The sequence below is a fragment of the Papio anubis genome, chromosome 9 (assembly GCF_008728515.1).
Source record: "Papio anubis isolate 15944 chromosome 9, Panubis1.0, whole genome shotgun sequence".
Taxonomy (NCBI): Eukaryota; Metazoa; Chordata; class Mammalia; order Primates; family Cercopithecidae; genus Papio; species Papio anubis.
In genome coordinates this window covers 11,447,467-11,463,357 of record NC_044984.1, presented here as the reverse complement: position 1 = coordinate 11,463,357, position 15,891 = coordinate 11,447,467, and the positions used below count along the sequence as shown (strand labels likewise).

At 44.3% G+C, this 15,891-nt stretch overlaps 1 long non-coding RNA gene across 2 annotated transcripts in view; it reads left to right on the top strand.

The window, feature by feature from the left end:
• LOC108580897 overlaps positions 1 to 12,145 on the top strand; it is an 85,080-nt gene extending 72,935 nt beyond the window's left edge. For both annotated transcript variants that reach the window (XR_001892492.3, XR_004176006.1), the window contains exon 3: positions 10,230 to 12,145. This is a non-coding gene — a long non-coding RNA (uncharacterized LOC108580897). The remainder of the gene's footprint in view (positions 1 to 10,229) is intronic.
• The last annotated feature ends 3,746 nt before the right edge of the window (positions 12,146 to 15,891 follow it).

Genomic DNA, 15,891 nt, shown 5'->3' with positions numbered 1-15,891 from the left:
GAACACACTTGCCTACAGCTCAACCTATAGGCTGGAGCTAAGGACAGGTTGGAGTTAAGCACAGCTGAACTGTAGCCTTGCTCAGCCTACAGCCACTGAACCACAGTCAGTCTTGCAGACCTGTAGATGTGAGACTGAACTCTTGTGGGTTTTTTTTTTTTTTTTTTTTTGAGACGGAGTTTCGCTCTTGTTGCCCAGGCTGGAGTGCGATGGCACGATCTCAGCTCACTGCAACCTCTGCCTCCTGGATTCAAGTGATTCTCCTGCCTCAGCTCTCGAGCAGCTGGTACTACAGGCATGCGCCACCATATGTCCAGTTAATTTCTTATTTTTAATAGAGATGGAGTTTCTCCATGTTGGTCAGGCTGGTCTTGAACTACAGACCTCAGGTGATCTGCCCGCCTTGGCCTCCCAAAGTGCTGGGATTACAGGCATGAGCCACCACACCCGGTGAAATCCTTGTTGTTTTAAGCCGCTGGGTTTTTAGATGGTTTCTTATACAGCATTACTGAGGATAGATACATTGGGATAAATCTGCTAAACAGAACCTTGTGGGTCCCTGATGGCTAGAAAGGGATTTCTGGCCACTTGTGTATATGGGTATATAAAATTATACAGAGATGTTATAACAATAACCTGGGAAATAAAAGAATATGGTCAACCATATTCCCATCCTTGGGAACCAACTGACACTAATTTTCTTTACCTGATTATAAATACCTCCCAGCATAATTGGAGCTCTTCAAATTAAAGATAACATTGCCAATATTGTAGCTCTAGGTCCGTAGTCATTCAGTTTGTTGTCAATGCCTGACTATTGAGTGAGTCATTATGAATAGTTTACAAGCTGGGGAGTCTAGACTGTCCTATTGACTCTGGGTTTTCTGTCAATCTAATTTTTTTTTTCATATGCCCTCTTTCCTCCCATTTTAGCTTTGCTCATGTGAAATCCAGGAGGCTGCTAGACAGGTCAGAGGTCATGGTGGAGAATGGTGGCAGAAAACTCATAGAGATGGTGGCAGAAATATTAGATGTATTTTGCTTTCTTTCCAGAATTTTGCAATCTGGGGGTTTCCTTGAAGCTGAAATTATGTTTAGCTTCCTAAGTGCAAACATGATCCAGGTTCACCTTCTCCTGTGCTTGGCAGGAAATGTAGAATCCTTTCTTGGATGCTTGCCTCATGTGCATCAACTGTTAATGCACCTTAGACGGCTGCAGCGCAGCCCTGGGATGGCACTCTTGAGGAACATGGGCTCAGGATCATTAGTGCATAGAGGTAGCTTGCCATTTCCCTGTAACAATGAGGAATGAGATCCAGTCAAAGCCTTGACACAAAGCACACCCAGCAGGCAGCATGGATGGAGCTAGAGGCCAGAGCTGCAAGACTCCCCATCCTCCACTGCCTGCCTTTCTTCCTTCCTTCCTTCCCCTCTCCTCTTTACTGTTTTTCCTCTTTCTATGCTGCTTTTCTTTCTTTCTTTTCTTTCTTTCTTTTCTTTCTTTCTTTTCTTTCTTTCTTTTCTTTCTTTCTTTCAACACGCTTCTTTTCTTCCTTTTCTTTCTTTCCTTTCTTAACATATCTCTCTCTGTACCTCTCTCTCTCTCTTTCATTGATTTTATGCTGCTTGTTGTGATACTTTGCAATCTCCTTCCTGAGTTCAGAGTGATTCTTCCTCGCCTCCAAAATTAGCTGGGATTACAGGCCATTACCATCATGCCTATTGAATTTTTCTATTGTTAGTAGAGACAGGGTTTCGCCATGTTGGCCAGGCAGGTCTTGAACTCCTGACCCCAGGTGATCTGTCCACCTTGGCCTCCCAAAGTGCTGGGATTACAGGCGTGAGTCACTGTACCCTGCCCCTGACCGCCTTTCAGTTGCACCTGTGGATTTCTGCCTTCCACCTTTTCTATGCAGGATAGTCTCTGAAAGCAAATTTACTTATGGGCTAATTTTTAACATCAGAGATTTTTAAAAACTATGAAAGTAATAAGTTGTCAGTACAGGCAGATTGGAATATAGAGAAAAGTGCAAATAAGTTAACAAAATCACTCATGATCCCACAACCCAGACTTAATCGCCGCTGGTGTGTTTTTATATTACCCGAGCTCACAAGGAATTTGGTGTTTGGCATACAAGTCATTTCCTCTGAGAATTTGTGAATTTTCTTTTCAGCTTGTGTCACCCAGGCTGGAGTGCTGTGGCATGACCGTAACTCACTGCAGCCTCGACCTCCCAAGCTCAAGGGATACTCCCAGTAGCCTCCCAAGTAGCTGGGACCACAGGTGTGTGCCATCACACCTGGACAATTTTTAATTTTTATTTTTAGTAGAGATGAGGTCTCACTACATCACTTAGGCTGAAAATCTTTTTTTTTTTTTTCATATTCTTTGAAACCGCTTATTTTTAGTCACTGAAAAATAACTCATCGGGATCTATTTTACTTTTCCATTATTGATGGCTATTTATTTTTCCTTCAATTTTTACGCTTAAATAATGCTGCAGTGAGAATTCCTTCCTCAGGATTCTTTCTAGAAGGGGAACAGGAGTCCTCATATTTGATAGTGAATGGGCGTATCACACACTGCTGTTAATGTATAAGTTGGTATTAGGTTGGTGCAAAAGTAATTGCCATACTGGCAAAAACCGTAATAACTTTTGTACCAATTTAATAAAACATTTTTGATTAGCACTATGAAGACCATTAAACAGTTTCATACCTTTTACTATAAAATTATTGATATGTTAAAGAAATAATTGAATCTGATGAAAAAAAATCTGTGCTCAAAAGTTTTTTTTCTTTTTTTTTGAGACAGGATCTTGCTCTGTCACATAGGCTGGAGTGCAATGTGATGATCTCGGCTCACTGTAACCTCCGCCTCCCAGGCTGAAGGGATCCTCTCACCTTAGCCTCCCAAGTAGCTGGGACCACAGGTGTGCACCACCACGCCTGACTATTTTTTTCTATTTTTAGTAGAGACAGGGTCTCGTCCTGTTGCCCAGGCTGGTCTCAAACTCGTGAGCTCAAGCAATCTGCCTGCCTCGGCCTCCCAAAGTGCAGGGATTACAGGCATGTGCCACCATGCCTGGCTTCTATGTTCAAAATTTGCTTTGCAACGTTTAAAAAAAAGTGAAAGATTGAAAAGATAAAAGCCCTGGCTTAGGAAAATACTTAAACTATGGTTTATTCTTCCGACTGAAAGTAATATTTATGAGAGTTTGAAATGATAATGAAAAATGTTGATTTAAAGTGTAAAATATAGGTACAAAATTGTAAGTATTGCATGGGCTTGAGTATATGGAACAATGTGCTGAGGAGGGACCTCTGTCAAATATTAGTACTTGTCTTTGCATGGCAAGATAAAATGATTCCCACCCCCGCCATTCTCTGCATTTTTATACTATCTTAAATACGTTATTTTTATAATTGGGGAAAGAGTTGTGTTATTCACATATCACAGATGGGGTCACATGTCACAGATGGGGACACATGTCACAGATGGGGTCACTTCCAGGGAAGCAGACATGGCTGGTCTGTGTGGGTTCCATTTCCTTCCTATCAGGAAGCATTCTAAGCATCGTAAAAGTCATATGCTAGTGCTCTGTCCCCTTTAAACAAGACAGTGCCTTATTATTTTGTTCAGCTTAACACAATCTACACTCCTTGGTTTTCCTGAGTATATTTTCCCCTAATTCAATATTTCTAGCTTTCAGACACTTCGATGTTTTCTCCCAAGTGAATGAAAGCCCAAAATTGGGTCTAACTCCCAACGTTTTCTCTTAATTTTGCTTCTGTTTCAAATCTCGGGGAATGTCATTTTTTCAGTTGTGTATATATGCATACACACATCTATCAACATTGATGAGATATAATTCACGTACCATACAATCCACCCACTTAAAATGTACAACGCAATTGTTTTTAGCATTTTCCCAGAGCCATGTAGCCATCATGACAATCATTTTTAGGACATTTTCATCAGCCCCCAAAGACATCCTGTGCCCATTAGCAGTGACTCCCCGTTTCTTCCCACCCCACCCTACGCGAGCCAACTCGCTAATCTACTTTCTTGTCTCTATAGATTTGCCTACTCTGATTCATAGAAATTGAGTCATACAATATGTAACTTTTGTGACTGGCGTCTTTGACTTAGCATAGTGTTTTCTAGGTTCATCTTTGTTGTAACATGTATCAGTATTTCATTCTCTTTTATGGCCAAATCATAGTCTACTGTATAGATTTACCATTTTTGTCTATTCATCAGTTGACAGACATTTGGATCGCTTTTAGTCTTTGACTCTTATGAATAATGCTGCTATAAACATTGTATAGAAGTTTTTGTGTGGACATATGTTTTCATTTCTCCTGAGTATATACCCAGGAATGGAACTGCTAGTTCATATGATAACTTTAGGTTTAACCTTTTAAGAAGTTGCCAGACTGTTTTCCAAAGTGGCTGTACTATTTCATATTCTGCCAGCGGCATATTGAAGATTTGAATTTCTGCACATTTTTACCAACATTTGTTATTATCTTTCTTTCTGATTATAGTCGTCTAGTGGGTGTGAAATGATATCTCATTGTGGTTTTGAGTTACATTTTTCTGATAGTTAATAATGATGAACACCTTTTCACGTGTTTACTGGCCATGTTTATATGTTTTTTGGAGAAAGGTCTATTGAGATTCGTTGCCTATGTTTTAATTATTTGTCTCTCTATTATTGAGTTGTGAGAGTTCTTTATATATTCCAGATACAAGTCCCTTACCAGGTATATGATGTGCAAATATTCTTTCTCATTGTGGGAGGTGTCTTTTCACTTTCTTGATGGTGTCCGTTAAAGCACAATAGTTTTTAATTAGAAGTCTGATTTATCTAATTTTTTTTTCCTTTTCTCATTTGTACTTTTGGTGTCATTTCTAAGAAGGCCTTGTCTAACCCAAGGTCGTGAAGATTTACTCCTATATTTTCTTCTAAAAGTGTTACAGTTTTTGCTCTCACAGGTAGGTCTCTGATCTATTTTGAGTTAGTTTTTTGTGTATAGTATGAAGATGGAACTACTATGGACTTAATTGTATCTCCCCCAAATTCACATGTTGAAGTCCTAACAACTCCCAGTGTGACTGTATCAGGAGAAAGGGTCTTTAGGAGGTAATTAAGGCTAGATGAGGTCCCAAGGGTGGAGCCCTATTCAGATAGGACTGTGGCACTGTATGAAGGGAAAGAGCTTTCTCTCTCTCTCTGCCTGTCTCTCTCCCTCCCTCCCTGCCATGTGCGCACATAGCGAGAAGGTGGCCATCTGCAAGCCAGGAACCCTACAATGCTGGCCCCCTGATTTTGGACTTCCAGCCTCCAGAACTGTTAGACAATAAACGTCTATGCTTTAAGCCCCAGAGTCTGGGATTTTGTGATGGCAGCCCAAGCAGACTGACACAGCGGCCCAACTGCATTCTTTTGCATGTGGCTATCCAGTTGTTCCAGCATCATTTGCTGAAAAAAAAAAAAACAAAAAAAACAAAAAAAACCAGTTCTTTCCTATTGAACTGTTTTGGCTCCAGTTACAGTTAAACTAGCCCAGAACTGAGAATAGACTCTGTGGAAATCACCTGTGAGCAGAGGAGAAACAGGGAAAAAATAGTGCCACTCCTTTCCCCAATTTGTAAGCAGATTAGGACATTGTAGAATTTTGATCTGAAACTTTGTTCATGGTAAGCATGAACTTTTCAATCTCCCTTTCTTTGCCAGTGTTTGAGATAGTACCTCAGGACCTTGCATCTGTTTTCCTGGCAAGATAATCAAGCAATGTCAGGCACAAATAGTTTAGCCCCTTAGTAAAGGTTGTCCTAGCGTTCTGGAGTGTAGCTGGTGCTACTGTGAGGAGGAAAGGAGCAGGTGAAGGGGTGTTTGAAAGAGGACATGTGTATCAGTAGGTATGTATTTAGTAACAATTTCACTTATAAACCTATGGATTTTTACAGAAATCTAAATCCCAACCAAAGAAAGAAAGAGTTGTCTATCCAGTTCTTTTCCCTCTTAGCCCATGGCCAAGTTTAATTTCTGCTCCAAACCAACACTGAAAGAGAGAAAAAAGCAACAACAACAAAACACCCTTTTGCTCCCTGAAGCACACAATGGACGCATTGATCTGAGAACAAGTCAGTTCAATTGCTTGCTTTACCTTGCTGCTGGGGAAAAAAGCAAAAAGCTCCTATGAAAACACAGCTTCTGGGAAAAGGTGCGATTACTCTAAAAAGCATTTCTTTGTTTCTGCAGACACGCTACTCCACAGAGCTTGAGTTGTGTAGTGAGCAGGACACGGAGCTAAAAGTCAGGACTCACAGATTGTTCCTGGTTAAGCTACTGAGCCAACCTGTGGCCTGGGAATGCCCAGCAGTCTTCTCCAGGTACCCATAGGAAAAACAGAGGTGAACACAGTGATTCCGCGTGGCCATACTCTTGGATTTCTGCCCTTCAGCTTTGAAGGATATCACCGTGATCCCCCTGAAGACACAGAGAAGAGAATCTTCCTTCTCTACCTTTTGGATTGGATGAAAGACTGAGACCTGCCACCAGCGAGGCTGATGTTTCTGTGCACACCTTAGTTAGCTGTGCAGCCAGGTTTTCCCATATAGAAGGGGCAATACTAGGGTAGACTTTCTGTTCACATGTTCGAAGCTGAACTAAAACTTCACAGACCCTTTTTTTTCCAGGGTAGGAGTGCCATAAACCTGAATCAGACTTTCAGATGCCACATCTATTGGCATCTTGAAGAAGAAATTCAAGAAAATGGACCGAGGCAGCCCTGGCAGCATCTATCTCCTCTTTATGGTGAGGGAAATCCCGGCTAAGGCTGCACTTTCTCAGCTACTTTCCTGCACGGTCAACATTGCATTTCTGGAATCTGCTGTGGCTTTGGGTCACGCACGGAGGCAAGAATCATCTTCTTTTCAGGATTTAGTAGACCAGGAAGACTTTTTCCCCTTCTTCTTTATTAAATCATACATAATTTGATGTTAAATTCAACTCTTCCTGTTGTTTCGGAGATGGGCAGAATCCTTAAACTCAGAAAATATTACAATAGGTATTAAGTGATACCACATTATAAAGAATATGAAGTTGAACTGTGATTCATGACATGCCAAGAAATGGTAAAACCAGGCCTGCTAAGACTTATAGTCATCCCCTCCAATCTTTAGAGAGTTGAGGCTGGGCATGGCGACTCGTGCCTGTAATTCCAGTAGTTTGGGAGGCGAAGGTGGGAGGATCACCTGCCCCTAGGAGTTCAAGACCAGCCATGGTAACACAGTGGGACCCTTGTCTCCACAAATAAAACATTACTCCCAGCTACTTGGGAGGCTTAGGTGGGAGGATTGCTTGAGTCCAGGGGGTTGAGGCTGCAGTGAGCTATGATCGCGCCACCGCACTCCTGCCTGGGCAACAGAGCAAGAGACACTGTCTCAAAAAAAAAAAAAAAAAAAAAAAAAAGAGCCAAGAGTGCAGATTCCTTTGGAGGCAGATGTTAGAGGGCTCATAGAGTAGAGGAGTGAGGGACACGTCCCCTCACTGTAAGCCAAGTGAGAGGGGCTTTAGGGGGCTTCCGTATACTACTGGGAGTGAGAGGAATATGAAGACTAAGAAGTGACAGTGAGACAGGCCTGAGCAGGAAGAACTGAAAAAAGAGAGGGAGGGAGACTGAGTTGCAGTAGGTGCAAGCTGCAGTTTCCTAGACAATGGCGAGGAAAAGCATCCATTATCCATGGATATAGATAGAGCCATGCAGGAGGCAGACAGCCGGGGGCCTTCCTGAAGGGACTGTGTCCAGAGACCCCCCCGGACAGATGCGGTGACCAGGGGGAGTAGATCTCTGGGGGAAGCTGAACTTTGTGCCTCCAGAGAAGCCTCATCTGTTTTAAGTAGGATGCTCCATAACTTATCACCTAACTGGAGATACTTTTGAGAAAGAATCCTTTCTCAAATAGCTGCCCACTACCAGATAGCTGAGGCAACAGGCTTCCATTGGAACTGTCCCTGCAAAGTGGACATACGGTCACGTTTGTGTTAGGTTAACTGAGTTGGAGGTTCCCATGACAACCTGCAGTGCCTTTCACAAAAGGGTCAGCGTTGCATATCTGCCAGGCTCAGCAGGCACCAGCACCAGGTCCTGAGCGTCCCCATCGTGTAAGACTGCTGCTCTTTTCCTCTAATCCCCACTACCCTGAGTCTGATCCTGAATGGCTCAGAAGCGGCAGCTGGGGAATGTGGGAGGAGGGTCAGTGGGGGAGAAGGGGAGGACGTTGGCCACGCAGCCATGCCTGGCTACTGGCAAACAATCACCATCTGCAGTCTCGCCCTACTGTAAGAGGCGAGACTCTCCAATTTAAATAAAAGCTCAGGGTTTGTATTATTACCATAGCCTGGCTACTTAAAATACTAAAAGGAGGTTGTGCTTGTGACTGAAAATGACCCATGTGTCCGGGAATGACTCAGAAAGCCACCAGCCCTGTCTGAAATCTCAACTAGGGGCAGAGAAAGAACCTCTTAAAGAGAGGGTTTGAAGGGATAACAGAAGAAAGAGAGAAAGTTGTTTTATGATTGTAACCTATAGAATACATTTCATTTATTAAAATATGACTAAGAGGAAATATGAGCACCTCACCTGAATTGTGCACAACTACTACACAAATAGAGTTGAAGTTTTGAGAACTTCTCCGAGAGGCTGACCCTCAGCATTCCTCATGCCCTCAAATGAAGAAGGAGTGTAAAATCGATCTAGTCTGGTTGAATTCAATTCAGGAGATTTATATCTAGGGCCTAGCACATACTTAGCCCTTGATAAACATCAGTGAATATGAGCTAGCGTAATGATTTACTGAGCATCTACTATGTGCCAGAGACGCGTATTATCTCATTACTTATAATCACCTCATGAGGTTCAAGGTCCCAGCTCCCCTTCTTCTGTCATAGAGTTAGGATTCCAACCCAGTTTTCCTTCTGCTATCTTCTATTACCATCCCAAGAGTTGCCAACATTCTTAAAGAACAGAGAGAAGGAGATACACTTGTGTTAGTCTGTTTTGGCATTGCTATAAATGAATACCTGAGATTGGGGGATTTATAAAGAAAAGAGGTTTTATTTTGGCTCATAGTTCTGCAGGTCGTACAGGAAGCATAGTGCCGGGATCTGCTTCTGGTGAGGCCTCAGGAAGCTTTCGATTACGTTGGAAGGTGAAGGGAGAGCCAGTGCATCGCGTGGTGAGAGAAGGAGCTAGAGAGAGTGGGGAGGTGCCACACTCTTTGAAACAACCAGATCGCCTGTTACCTCAGAACAAGAACTCATCACCATGAGGAGGGCACCAAGCCATTCATGGGAGGTCTGTCCTTACCACCAGGCCCCACCTCCACCATGGGAGGTCACATTTCAACATGAGATTTGGAGGGGACAAAACATCCAACCATATCACACTTGATTAATTTTAGAGACTGCTTTGCAGTCAGATGTGGTGGTTAAGAGGAGGGACGTTGGTACCAGATGGCCTGCGTTCAAATCCTGCTTTTGAGCCTTACAAACTGTATGGCCTTGAACAAGGTGCTTAACCTTTCTGTGCCCCTATAAAGGGAAGTGATAATATTGGTTATGTATTTCACAGGGTTGTCGTGAGGTTTAAATTAGTTAATATGTGAGAAGGGCTCAAGAAGATTTTAATATGTGTTTAAAAATGTTGACCGTGTTTTAAAAGGTTGGCTGGTATTATTTATGTGCTTTGATTATCTCATTTCCCAGATGCATAGAGCACAGAACTTGCCATGGCCCATGAGATTATAAACACTGCATCCTGATACTGAAGGACTCTAACCTGCTCTTGGAAGCCTTATGTTGTCCTGTTCTTCTGTGCTCAGCCAGGGCCCTCGCTGCCCCTGTGGGAAGTCAGCCTCGTCTTGTCTGTTGTTTCTGCTCATGTCACCCCACTATGCCTGCCACTCTCACCTCCCCAGGGTTCCAGGTTCTTCCAGTTTATATTACGGCAGAGATTAGATCTGCATCTGTGATGACCGATCTTTCATCTTGTTGCTTTTCTCCCCTTTCATGTTATTTGCTTTTCTTAACAAAGGAAACTTGCAACTTCAGGTCAAATTTCCTTCAGTAAAACTTTCCCCCAAGATAAAGTCCTTCCCAGAAAGCTGCTTGGAACAGGAATCTGAGAGCTTCCTTTTTCCTTTTGTTTGTTGGCAGAGTTTCCTGTTTGCCATTACGGTTGAGGCAGCCTATGCCCCAATCACTGTGGACGGAAGGGACCCTCCAGGAGGCCTCTGCAAGACTCTTGTTGGAGATGCCTTACTACGAACTCACGAGCAAGTCTGAGAAGCTGCCTTCACTCCTCACCTTGCCTTCCCCATTTTTGCATTTTTCAGTTTATATCACCAGACTGAGTATTGGTTCCACCACCAGGCAATGAAATAGCCTCCTCCCTGATTCCCGTCTATCTTCTCAGTACACGCTGATCTGTGGTAGACAGAGTCTATATTAAGGGCGCTAAATGTGAGGGCAGGCTTCAGGAAGGCTGGCTTCGAAGCGGGCCAAGAGTTCCTTGTTAGGCAGCCAAACCACAGGCGACAATGTTTGAAGTTGTACCAAGTGTCTGGTCAAAGCAGAGATGGTAAAATTAAAAAAAAAAACAAAACCTGCCTTAGAAATTGGGAATTGGAAAAAGATAGAATTTATTCCATGCTGAACAGCACATAGAGGAGACAAAGCTGGTCTGAAGGAACGAAAAGTGTCTGGGAGGTGACAGCCCAGCTAGTAGGAAACAGCTCCAGAGGGAAATGGCCAGGTGTGTGGTCGGGGGGAAGGGGAGTGGGTGGGGGTGGTGGAGGTGGAAGAAAGCTGGGCAGAGGTGCCCTAGAGGATTAGGGAGAGGAAGACACTGGATTCACATGGCTGCAAAGAGGACTCTCAAGCTGGAACACAGAGAGTTGGCCTGGAGTGTACCACGAGAGAAGACTTGTTCGACAAAGGCCCGTACCAGGCAATAAGGCGTAGTGGATAAGACTATGGGGTTCTTGAGACAAACTGAGTTTAAGTCTCATCTCAGCAATTGATTAGCTAGTGAAGTTAGGCAAATTGCTTATTCTGTGCCTCAGTTTTCTCATTTTTGAAATGAGCTGATAATCGTGTCTACCTCTTGGGTTGTTGTAAGGATTAATTGAGATAGTGTGTCTCAAAGGGCCTAGGAGAGGACCTGACACAGTACTCGATCAATAAATGTCGACTGGCGGCAGTAGTCAAGTGGTATCTCGAGGGGAGGTGTCTCAATGAGCTGTTGGTCTGGAAGAGGGTAGGGGTGTCCTGAACAAATAGCCAAGCCATGATTTCCCTCTTCATAGACAGTGTCCTGGAATTCTTTACAGGGTGGGAAAGGAATTTCTACTCAAAACAGTTGGCTGATTGGTGTGATAATGAACCTGGGGTGGCCACCTGAAAGGGTGTCAAATTTAGAGTCTGGAGTGAAGAGGCACCTTTAACTCCCTGTGAGCATCTGCAGGGAGAAGTGAAAACCAACTCTGTGTCTGGATGATTCCCCCATGGTGAGTTTTGCATTTGGAGAACAGGAAGTTGGAGATGCAGCATGGCGTGGAGATGAAGTGAACGTGCTGGAACAGTAGTTCTTGGTCGGAAGTGTCCAGTAGAATTGCCTTGAGGCTTGCCAGGACACAGATGGCTCCACCGGACCCCCGAGATGTCTGACTCATTAGGTCTCTGATGAGTTCCCAGGAGGTGCTGATATGGCTAGTCTAGGGACCAGACAGTGAGAACCATGGCTACAGAGTCAGACAGACTTGGTTTTAAATTTTCATCATTAAGTAGTTTTATGACCTTAGGCAAGTTATACAGCCTCTCTGGTCTTCAGTTTTTTCATCTGTAAATAGGACAATAATTGAAGACAAGTTAAAATATATATAAAAAGTACCTAGTACTAAAAAAATAGGAACTATGAATGAGTAGAGGTAGAGACCGAGCAGGAATGGGAGACTTCAGGATCTGGAAAAAAACTTAATTCAAAAAGGCACTGGCCTGGAGCGGTGGATCATGCCTGTAATCCCAGCACTTTGGGAGACTGAGGTGGGCGGATCACTTGAGGTGAGGAGTTCGAGACCAGCCTGGCCAATATGGTGAAATCCCGTCTCTACTAAAAATACAAAAATTAGCTGGGCGTGGTGGTGGGTGCCTGTAATCCCAGCTACTTGGGAGGCTGAGGCATGAGAATCACTTGAACCTGGGAGGCAGAGGTTGCAGTGAGTTGAGATCGCACCACTGTACTCCAGCCTGGGCGACAGAGTGAGACTCTGTCTCAAAACAAAACAAAACAGAACAAAAGAGCACAGAGAGGCCAGGCAGAGAAGCTAAGCTGCTGCTTCCCGTTCTGCTCCCCTCTGCCCACATCATCAGTCACCAAGGTGGGTGGTGTTGGGAGTTTGTGTGGGGCAAAGGCACCCAAGGCAGCTTCCGAGAACCTGGCGTAAGGGAGGACTGGGCTATTTCGAGCAACATAGGTATTTCTGGTTTGTTTTTTTAGCTTAGTAACTCAAGGCAAAAATCACATCCCAGAACTATTTTAAAGGCAGAGGAAACCTCCACTGAGCTGTAGCCTCCTCCCACCAGGGGCTCTCAGGCCTGGATTTGGGCTCCCAGAAGAACACGGTGTATCTGGGCCTCTGTGCTGGGCTCAGAATATTCTCCTGCAGCCCCATCTGTGGAAATGGAATCATGCTTCGAGGTTCTTTGCCTCAGCGAAGCTAGTGGCCCCTCACAGTCTGGTTTAATTTGTAACTCATCATCTGTTTTTCCCCCCTCCTAAGTATAAGCACTGCTAAATTATGATCTAGAACATATCTTTATATGCATTTTGTGATATTTGGCAAAGGACTGACTGGCTCAATAAATGGTAAACAATAGAGGGAGAGAGCAAGGAAGGAAGGAATAAAAGATGGAAGAAAGGAAAAAGAAAGGGAGGAAAGGAGGAAGGGTGGGAGAGAAGGAAAGAGAAAAATGGAAGGAATAGATAAAGAAGGGATGGAGGCTGGGTGTGGTGGCTCAGGCCTGTAATCCCAGCACTTTGGGAGGCCGAGGCAGGAGGATCACTTAGGACCAGGAGTGCAAGACCAGCCTGGGCAACATGGCAAAACCCCATCTCTACTAAAAATACAAAGATTAGTCAGGCATGGTGGTGCACACTTGTAATCCCCGCTACTTGGGAGGCTGAGGTGGGAGGATCCCTTGAGCTCAGAAGTTCAACACCAGCCTGGGTAACAAAGTGAGACTTTGTTTCTGTACAAAATTTTATTTTAAAATTAGCTAGGTGTGGTTGATAGTCCCAGCCACTTGTGAGGCTGAGGTTGGAGTATTCTTTGAGCCTGGCAGGTCATGGCTGCAGTGAGCCGTGATGGTGCCACTGTTTTCCAGCCCTGATGACAGAGCAAGACCCTGTCCCAAAAAAAAAAAAAAAAAAAAAAAAAAAAAAAGATGGAAGAAACGAAGACAGGGAGGAAGGGTGGAAGGAGAAGGAAGGAAGAACACATTTCCTCAGCTTTGCTTTGGTAAGGCTTTCATTCCTCACATTTGGAAGAGCCGACTAGAGGGCACGCTCCTGCTTCTGCAGAGGTTACCCCCAGGGAACAAGCTGAAGGCCTGTGAGATGGCATAGGACACAGAGGAGCATCCTAGTCGCCAAGCTTTGGAACAGGAGGATGAAGGAGAATCAGAGGGAGTTTGAGAGAGGTGGTTTGAGCTTTCTTGCTGTGTAACCTGTAACCTGCCTGATCCCTTTCCCTACCCGATGCCTGCTCCCAGAAGGAAGTGATCTCTTTCTCCTCCCGAACCTGACAACCACTCCCTTTCTATGGACATGGTGTAAGGGCGGGTTGTGGGTGCTCTTGGGTGGCCCATGTGGGCAGAGCAACCGACCACCACTCTGAGCATCTTCTCCTTTTTTCTTTTCTTTTCTTTTCTTTTTTTTTTTTTTTTAAGACGGAGTCTTGCTCTGTCGCCCAGGCTGGAGTGCAGTGGCCGGATCTCAGCTCACTGCAAGCTCCGCCTCCCGGGTTTACGCCATTCTCCTGCCTCAGCCTCCCGTCCGCCACCTCGCGCGGCTAGTTTTTTTGTATTTTTTTTTTTTAGTAGAGATGGGGTTTCACCGCTTTAGCTAGGATGGTCTCGATCTCCTGACTTCGTGATCCGCCCGTCTCAGCCTCCCAAAGTGCTGGGATTACAGGCTTGAGCCACCGCGCTCGGCCATCTTCTCCTTTTTTCCATCAGTAAAATCCACAGATCAAATGAGATTCCCAGGTGCTTCCACCCAGTCTCCAAGCCTCAGCTCATTTTGGTTTCTATGGCGTCAAAGACCTCAGCAGGTCCGCAAGCGGCAGGAGGCCTGACGGAGCAGATTCACCCCATTACCCGCATTCCAGGCCCTTTGGCTCTGTGGGTTTGGGCCCAGATGATCTCTCTGAAATTTCATCCCCCACTGTGAACACAGTGCTGGTCAGTGCCTCTCTTCGTTTCTGGCCCCCAATCCCTGCTCAGGAGCCCCAACGTGTTCTCCATTTTCAGCTGTGTGCTTAGAAACACCTTGACTCTTCTCACGCCTGCCGGGTAAGTGGGTTCTCTCCTGCTCCATCTTGGTCTTTTGGTCTTCTGTTGAGCTCCCTAACCTTTGCGGACGGGGGCGGGGGGTGGGGGCGGCTAGTGCTCTGGAGATAAGGGATGGTCTCTAAATTCTCAGCGGGTATTATTAGTATTCGCATTCTAAAATAGAAGTTTCTAAAGGCAGGATCGATAATATTACCTTTTATTTTATTAATAGCTTCCACACTTAGTTCAGCCCCCTGAATACATCAGGTGTCCAGTAAATACTTTACAAATGTTCCTGCCTTCAATGAGGATTTACACGTCTGAATTCGTGTAAAGAATTTAGAGTACTGGTACTTAACAACTTCCAACTTCATTTAATTTTTCCATTTTCTTCTACGCAGGTTTATTTCTTTACCTTTTCCTCTGTTCAAGGCTTTATTTCATTTCTTTCTTTTCCAAGAATAAGATAATATATTGAACTCATAGCTAGAGGTATATAAGTAACTTCCTGTTTAAATTTAGTTTTAGCCTACATTCTTATCTGTTATAATTACAGCATTGAATTATTTTAAGAATCTACCTATAACAGGGAACTCTTCTCTCCCCATGTTCTGCTTCAACCCATAAAGGAAGAAACTTCCACTAACATTGCCACTTTTTTGAGGAACTGCTATGCTATGTGTTTGAGTTGGTTTGGGCTGTTGTAACAAAATAGCATACTGGGTGGCTTAAACAAAGAAATGCATTTTCTCACAGTTCTGGAGGCTGGAAGTCCAGAGTCAAGGTGTGAGCAGGGCTGGTTTCTCCTGTGGCTTGCAGATGATCACCTTCTAATGGTTTCCTCGCTTGGTCCTTTCCTCTGTGGCTGGTGGGGAGAGAGTGAGCGAGCTCTGGTATCTTTCCCTCTTCTTACAAGAGCTCAAGTGATCTGCCTTGGTTCTATCACATTAGGGTCCCATTGTCATGGCTTCATTTAACCTTAAGTCCCTCCATAAAGTCCCTATCTTCAAACACAGTGACACTGGGATTTAGGACTTAACGTACTATTTCTTTTTTTTTTTGAGACAGAGTTTCGCTTTTGTTGCCCAGGCTGGAGTCAATGGCGTGATCTCGGCTCACTGCAACCTCTGCCTCTCGGGTTCAAGCGATTCTCCTACCTCAGGCTGCCGAGTAGCTGGGATTACAGACATGCGCCACCACGACCGGCTAATTTTGTATTTTTGGTAGAGACAGGGTTTCTCCATGTTGGTCAGGATGGTCTCGAACT